Source organism: Rhinolophus hipposideros, assembly GCF_964194185.1.
Source record: "Rhinolophus hipposideros genome assembly, chromosome: 10".
Taxonomy (NCBI): domain Eukaryota; kingdom Metazoa; phylum Chordata; class Mammalia; order Chiroptera; family Rhinolophidae; genus Rhinolophus; species Rhinolophus hipposideros.
Genome location: NC_138056.1, coordinates 46,320,592 through 46,328,822, shown reverse-complemented (window position 1 = coordinate 46,328,822; position 8,231 = coordinate 46,320,592). Strand labels below are relative to the sequence as shown.

At 44.0% G+C, this 8,231-nt stretch overlaps 1 protein-coding gene across 3 annotated transcripts in view; it reads left to right on the top strand.

Annotated features, from left to right (window-relative positions):
• The first annotated feature begins 123 nt into the window (after positions 1–123).
• The window catches only part of NUMA1 (nuclear mitotic apparatus protein 1), a 66,299-nt gene continuing 58,191 nt past the window's right edge, over positions 124–8,231 (top strand). The window contains exon 1 of one of the 3 annotated variants that reach the window (XM_081064795.1): positions 124–141. The gene's annotated coding sequence lies outside the window, so the exon portion shown is untranslated. Of the gene's footprint in view, positions 142–176; positions 286–6,058; positions 6,078–8,231 lie in introns of those variants that run through there. The other 2 variants (XM_081064796.1, XM_081064793.1) reach the window with 2 other exon arrangements.

Sequence of the window (8,231 nt, the reverse complement as noted above, 5' to 3'; positions counted from 1 at the left end):
ATTCCAGCCGGCAGGAGCCTATCAGAGGGCGGTGCGAGGGGGCGGGGCCATAGTTTAAACTAATTGTGCGCTCCGCGCTGGCGCGAGCCCGCGTCAAACGCGATCGGAGGAAGCGGGAGGCGAGCGGGAGCGCGCGGCCAGGTAACCGGCGCGGGCCCGCGGTTGGCGTTCGGCCTGGGCGCCCACAGGAACGCACAGGCCTAGAGGGGGTGCTGGAGAGGCAGGCGCCAGCGATAGGCCTCCCGCGTAACGGAGTCTGACTGGGGAGGCTCTATTGGGAGTGAGGTTTGTGAGGGGAGGGGTCTGTCGGAAGGGGAGGTGCTGGGCGTGCCTGGGGGAGGGGAAAGAGTGTTTGGGGGCGTGTCTGTGGAATTCTGTCTGAGTGACGGAGGGGGATGGGCGTGGGTAGGGCAGGTTCCTGAAAGGCTCGTCACGAGGGGTCCTTTAACGGGAAGTCTTCGCCTATTGCTAACAATAGTGGTAGTAATGGTAGTAGTGGTAAACGTTTTCTGAGCACCAGCTACGTGCCGGACACGGTGCCACGCGCTTTGTATGGATCGTCTTGTTAATACTGCCAACCACCTTACTATCCTTTACTGCAGAGGGGCCATCTGAGGTTTAACTTGGCCAGGGTTACACAGCTAGTGCATGGTTGACTGCTGGGGGTTTTGAGGGTTGGGCCTAAAGGAGGACCGGAGGGGAGGAAAGGCTTTGTCTGGGGGTGCAGATTGTCTTGGAGGAATCAATTTATTTTGAGTCTCACTTTTCATATGTGTAAACAACGAACCTACCTGCCTTACCTACTTCCCGGGGTGGTTTTGAGGGTCAAATCATGTAAGGTGTTCTGTGGAAGCATCTTGGGGAGTATAAATTTATGACTAGAAAGGGACTGTGAAGGTTGCTGGTGGGAAAGAGCCCTCTCGGTGCCCTCTTTTGCTTACTCCTGATGTAGCGCTTTTCATCTGGTAATCTAAGAGTGTCTGCCTGTTTGCCCTTCTAGAAACAGTGCCCTTTGTCCCTGTCTTGTGATGCCTATGCAGGATAGGAGACATGGCACGGCCGTTAATGTATGCTTTGAAATGAATGAGCTTTCTTGGGCTGAAAGGGGATAGGAGCCTGGCTTTCCCATCTTCATTTAGTGGCCTTTGAACCTTTGTATTAATGCAGTCCTCTTGCCTGGAATGGCACTGCCTCTTGAAAATGTGATATATACTTGCTTTAATCCATGCTTCGTTCTCTGATGTCTGTTGCCTGATCTTGTATTTCCAAAGTTCTAGATTGTCAAGTGCGTTACTCTGTGGTAGGCAGAAACTTTTGATGGTAAGGGAATTGGGGCCCTCTACCTTGGGGAGATCTGTATGGGAACTTGGAGGGAACGTTCAGATCATTTAAGATAGCTTTCAGTCCGCAGGGATGAGTGTATGCGTTCCCTCCCTCTGTTCCTGTGTGGTATTTTCTCCTTTAGAGGAAGAGGCACATACAAGCACTTCTCTGTAAAAGGACTCTGACTCAAGTTCGAGCAAATGATGACTAATTGTAATGCCAGAATTTTTATCTAAAGCCAACAACTCTGCTCCCCCCAATCTAGAAGATCTTACCCAAAAGCTCACATAATAAACATTTCTATTTAGAATGTTCTTTTTTAGGGGATCCAATATATGGTGATGGAAGGAGAAATGACTCTGGGTGGTGAACACACAATGGGATTTATAGATGATGTAATACAGAATTGTACACCTGAAATCTATGTAACTTTACTAACAATTGTCAACCCAATAAACTTTAATTTAAAAAAAAAGAATATTCTTTTTTGTTTATGGAATACGGGAGTGGGAAGAATGCCTAGAAGACTCAGCTTTTAGAACTCTTAGAATGGGGGCAATGCCCTGCTTCAGATGGCTAAACAGAGCTGATCAAGGAATGTTTGACAGCTGTGTCTAATTGATAAAACCCTACGGTCAATAGATATGTTTGGAATCATTTCAGCTTCTTACTCAGTGTACACTAACGTATGAAAAGGTGTTGTCCAGGGGCAGCCGGTTAGCTCAGTTGATTAGAACTCAGTGCTCTTAACAGCAAGGTTGCCGGTTCAATCCCCGCATGGGCCACTGTGAGCTGCGCCCTCCATCATAACTAGATGAAACAGTTACTTGACTTGGAGCTGATGGGTCCTGGAAAAACACTTAAAATAAATAAAAGTTGTTTTTCTTTTTTTTAAAGATTTTATTGGGGAATGGGGACAGGACTTTATTGGGGAGCAGTGTGTACTTCCAGGACTTTTTTTCCAAGTCAAGTTGTTGTCCTTTCAGTCTTAGTTGTGGAGGGCGCAGCTCAGCTCCAGGTCCAGTTTCTGTTTTCTAGTTGCAGGGAGCACAGCCCACCATCCTTTGCGGGACTTGAGGAATTGAACTGGCAACCTTGCAGTTGAGAGCCCACTGGCCCATGTGGGAATTGAACCAGCAGCCTTCAGAGTTAGGAGCATGGAGCTCTAATCGCCTGAACCACCCAGCCAGCCCCAAATAAAAGTTTTTAAAAAAGGTGTTGTCCATATTTGAAATGAACACTTACAAGAATGAGACTACTCAGGCAGTCCATATCATCGTTAAACAATACTAATTAATAATTATTGTTCTGTGCTGTTGGTGACTATTTTATTTTACCCATGTATGTTTTCTTTTAAATTTTTATTGGGGAATATTGGGGAACAGTGTGTTTTTCCAGGACCCATCAGCTCCAAGTCAAGTTGTTGTTTTCAATGTAGTTGTGGAGAGTGCAGCCCACTGGCCCACGTGGAAATCCAACCAGCGACCCTGGTGCTGTGAGCACTGCGCTCTAACCAACTGAGCCAACCGGCTGCCCCCACCCATGTATGTTTACTCTTTGTTTATTCACCATTCTTTCTTGCATGTCATTCCGTCCCTTTGTGTCAAACAGACAAATGTATCCTTCAAGTGTTTTTGTTTTTTAGTGAGGATCTGTTGATAGTAAACGCTCTTTGTTGGAAAATATCTTTATTTCCTCTTCAGTCTTGATTGATAGTTTAGCAGGGTACAAGGCTTCCAATTATTTTCTCTCAGCACTTTGAAAATGTTGTTTCACTGAAATTCTGGCTTTTTGTTGTTACTCTTGAGAACTGTACTGACAACTTAACTATTTCATTATGGGTAATTTGCCTTTCTTTCTAATTGTTTTTAAGATCTTTTTTTCATTTATGTTCTGCAGTTTCATTGCATGGTGTGGATTTAATTTTATCCTGCTGGGAACTTGTAGTGATTCCTCAATCTGAAAGTTCACATCTTTCATCAGTTTTGTAAAAATTCCCAGTCATTACCTCTTTGAATAATGCTTCTCTCAGATCTCGTGTTACAGCGGTCCTCCACATTTCTTATTCTTTCTTTCATAATTTGCATCTCTATATTTCTACGTCTCCTCCTGGATAATTTCCTTTACCTTGCCTGTTAATTTACTCTTCATCTGATTTGCTTTTTGAATTCTTATTTTCGGAAGTATTTGGTTCATTTTTCAAATCTGCCTGTTTTTCACGGCATCATGCTTTTGTCCTGTGGTTTTCAATTCATCTTATAATAATTTTAAACATTTGTTGTAACTGACTTTTGTTCACGATGAATTGTTTCCACAAGTATTTTGTAATTTTGGTGAACTCATATTCAGAGAGACATCATTTATGATAATCTCATGTAGCTTGCATTGAAGTCAGTTCTCCCAAGAGTAGTTTTTTTTAAATCAAGTTTGCTTAGGAGTAATTAATGTACAGTAAACTTCATTTAAGGAAAAAGAGTTTTGACAGGTGTAGACAGCTATACGAAGTGGCCACAATCAAGATACAAAGTATGCCCATTACTCCCAAAAGTTTCCTCATGCTTCTTTACAGTACATCTTTCCCTTCACCTTGGCCTAGGAACCACTAATTTGCATTTTCTAGAATTTTATGTAAGTCACATCATACAGTGTGTACTGTTTTGTGTCTGGTTTCTTTATGTAACTTAGTGAATTTGAGATTTAACCATTAGGTGCATGCAACAGTAACTTGTTACCTTCTGTTGCTAAGTAGTAGTCTGTTGTAAGGTTTTATCTTACAGTTTTATCGTTCACTGTTGATGGACTTTTGGCTGTCCAGTTTTTCTGTGTTGTGAACAGAGTTGCTGTGAGCAATCATGTACAAATCTTTGAGTAGATATATATTTTCCTGTCTTTTCGGAGTGGAATGACTGGGTCATATTGCAGGGGTATGGTTAACTTTTAAAGAAATTACCAGTTTTCCAAAGTGGTCATACTATTTTATGTTCCCATAGCAGTATAAGAGAGCTCCAGTTGCTTCATATTCTTACCAAGACACTTGGTGTTGTCAGTCTTTTTATTTTATTTTTTAAAAGATTTTATTGGAGAGGGGGAATAGGACTTTATTGGGGGAACAGTGTGTATTTCCAGGACTTTTATTGGGGAACAGTGTGTTTTTCCCAGGATGCATCAGCTCCAAGTCAAATTGTTGTCCTTTCGATCTTAGTTGTGGAGGGCACAGCTCAGCTCCAAGTCCATTCGCCATTGTTCAATATTAGTTGCAGGGGGCGCAGCCCAGCATCCCTTGGGGGAGTTGAACCGGCAACCTTGTGGTTGAGAGCTCACAGTCCAACCAACTGAGCCACCCGTCCGCCCCTGTCAGTCTTTAATTTTAGGCGTTTTCATGGAGGTGTAGTAGTATCTCATTGTGGTTCCAATTTGCATTTTCCTGATGACCAGTGATGTTAAACATCTTTTGATGTATTTGTTGGCCATTTGTACATCTCCTGCAGCAACTTTGTGTGTGCTTCTGTTGGGCGCTCAAGGCTACTCCCAACCTGGGACCAAAATGTATGTTAGTTTTCTTTACTTGCAGATTTCCAGGGCACAAGCTTAGTATAAATTTTAACTCCAAATGTACTTCATGTACACATCTCTGGTTTTGAATCCTCCCACTTTGCTAGGTAAGTAAGCAAGGCAAGCTTCCTTGTTTCCCTGTGGATGGATTTTTTTTTTCCTGGTCTTTTTACTGAGGGTGTCAGCCCTTGTACAGGGCTCTCGGTTGATTTGTGAGGACTCAGGCTCTGTCTTCTGGACTATGAGCCGTTCAAGAATTCCTTACACTGCTGGGACAGCTATGCTGTCGGCTCACTTATCCAGCTCTCAGCTTCTGTGTTTCTGGTTCCTGGGGTTTCCTTTACTTTCTTGTGAGCTTAGTTTATATATCGGTTAGGATTCAGTCAGGAAGATGGAAACCACACGTAGCTATTTTAATAGAGCAAACTCAGTAAAAGGAATTAGTTTAAACCTTTGTTGGAAGTCTGAAAAAGCAAAAAGGGAATCTTAAAGTGACTTTGACGTAATAACTGCATTAAGCAGCTGCCTCATCCAGGGCTGAAAAGTAAAGGGAGGAGGTTGGGTTATCAGAACCTAGTCTGGAGGGATGTGGAGGCACTGCGCCCTGATTCTCTGAGGAGAGGGTGTCCCTGGTGCTGCTGGTTTCTTAGGAGCTCGCAGGAGGGCCTGGAGGAGGCAGGGTTAGTGGAGTCCTGCCCAGTGGGAGCGATGCCTCTGAAGGGAAATGAGGCTGCTTCTGGGCGTTTAGGAAGGAGCAGGTAGGAGCCACTGCTGTTGTCCAGAAACAGCAAGCCACAGGAAAAAGTCCTTTGTAGCTTCCTCCTGCCTTCCATTTCCCCTTTAGTGCCCCTGTTGACATATCCTAACAGGGAGCCTGCTGGCAAAGATGAAATGGAGTTGCCAGCATCCATGCCCAGCGTCACAGAGCAGAGTATGACAGGGTAGGTGTGGAGCTGAGAGACAGTGACTTACCTGGCACAGTCTTAGGATGTGTTATATTTTCAAAAGGATAAACAAAAGGATGTTTGTTATATTTTCTCAACATTTCCAGGCATATGTAGTGGGAGAGTTTTGGGTTATTAGGTTCATTATATCAGTAGTCATTAATAGCAATAGCCGACTTTCTTTTTTTCCAGCATATACTGTGAGCCAGGCACTATTCTAAGCACTACATGAACCACTTCCCAAACCACTTCTGTGAGGTAAGTACCGTTACTACCAAAGGGCAAGGAAACTGCAGCACAGGTAAATGAGTCTACCTAACGCTGTATACAGTTTGTACGTGGTGGAGTTGGTGTCTAATCCAGGCATTCTGGGTTCCGTAAGCCTGGATATATATAAATATATATATATTTAGATTTTATTGGGGGAAGGGAACAGGACTTTCCTGGGGAACAGTGTGCACTTCCAGGACTTTTTTCCAAGTCTAGTTGTTGCTGTCCTTTCAGTCTTAGTTGCAGGGGCGCAGCCCACCATCCTTTGCAGGAGTCAAGGCGGCAACCTTGTGGTTGAGAGGACGTGCTCCAACCAACTGAGACATCCAGGAGCTCAGCTCAAGGTGCCGTGTTCAATCTTAGTTGCAGGGGGTGCTGCCCACCATCCCCATGTGGGAATTGAACCGGCCGCCTTCGGAGTTAGGAGCATGGAGCTCCAACCACCTGAGCCACCGGGCCGGCCCCACCATATCCCGTATTCTTAATGTCTTTATTATTCTGAAAGTTCTTCCCTGTGTCAAACCAAAAATCTATCTTCCTGTAACTTCCACTTACTAATTCTAGTTTTGACTTCTTGCAGGAAAACATAGTTTTTCTTCTCATCTGCACGACAAGCTTGCATATATCTGAAAAAAAGTTTTCATGTTTTCCCTGACTAAACATCTGTAATTCTTCCTTCACAATTTCCGTGACATGACTTGCAGACCCTTCACCAAGGTTGTCATTCTTTCTCTGCATATACTCTGACTTTGCTTTTCAAAGGTGGGGCACAGTCATCTGCGACCTGAGCCTTGAGTAACAAAATGAGCATTGATGTTTTGGGTAGCTGTCTGATTCAGGGTTCATTGAGACTATGTAGTAAGAGCCTCTCCTCCACCTCCCACCGTAGGCAGCCTTTCCCCGCGCCCCCAAAGGCTGTACCAGGTCTCTACCATCCTGTTAGTGTGGTTGATTTCTTTTGTTCTAAATGCAGGGCTGTATATTGAGTCCTTTTATATTATGTCTTGTTATTTTAGTAACATCAGACTTGTCACGATATTTTTGTCAGATGAAATCTAAAAACATTGTGTTTTGTCCTTCACAGTTTATAATTCCAAAGCCTTATATATGTTTTCATTCTGTCTTTGGTAAAGATGCTGAACAAGGTAGGTTTTAGAAGCAAGGTCTATGTTGCACGACTATACATCTTTCTTCAGTAGATCAGGCTTTGGGGGGACTCGTTTTGACTATTTCTTCTGCTACATTGGTGGAGGAGTTACGGTATCTGGAAAGAGCAATATCTTGGCTGTCAATGAGGGAAGTAGAGAGTCAAGGTTAAAGGTTGGCCACTGGGCTGTCATTCGCCCTAATAAGGGACCATTTGGCAGACGTAAAATGATCTGGTGGTTGTAGAAGGGAGGAAGGGCATATTGCTCAGCACGCTTCTGGGTTGAGGCCTGTGTTGGCAGCTGTGTCAGCTGCCCTTTCTGTCCTATTTAAGGACCAGTTTCTTTGAAGCCAGTGCAGGAAATGCCAGTGATTCAGCTTTGCAGACTTCTTCTGCCTTATTGCAGCTGAGGACCGGTTTATCTGGTGAGGAGTAAAGACTGCATATGTTTCAGGCGTATTTATTTGACCTCTTGGGTACCTTCCCGTGACTGGCCAGAGACACTTGTTTTGTAGGCTGTCAAATTTTTGGTACCCTGTGGCAAGGTGGATGCAGTGTGACCCCAGCTTTTGGTCCTATGTGTGGGCAGCAACTGCATTTTGCCTTGTAAGTGAGCATTTATCAAGTGCCTGACTTCTGGATGGCCTCAGGGAGCGGGTGAAGTAATAATAGCTTTGATTGCCGGCTTTTCTGTCTTTCCTGTGGTGTGATGACGTGAGTCTGAGGGAAACCTCTTGTTACCTAAGTTTGCCACTGTACCCCTGATGAACTGTTGCAAAGTGGACGTTGTCTGGTTGCCGACCTCCAAAGCCCAGTTTCCATAGGCAGTGAGCAAATGTAAAAGTGCCTATTATATCTCTCCCAGAGCTAAGTATGTAAAGAACTGTATAATACAGGATTTCCCTCTTTACCAGCTTTCAAAACTACAGATGCTTTATGGGAATAATATACAAATCTTTATATACTCTTACGTAGGTTCAGACTTACTGATACTT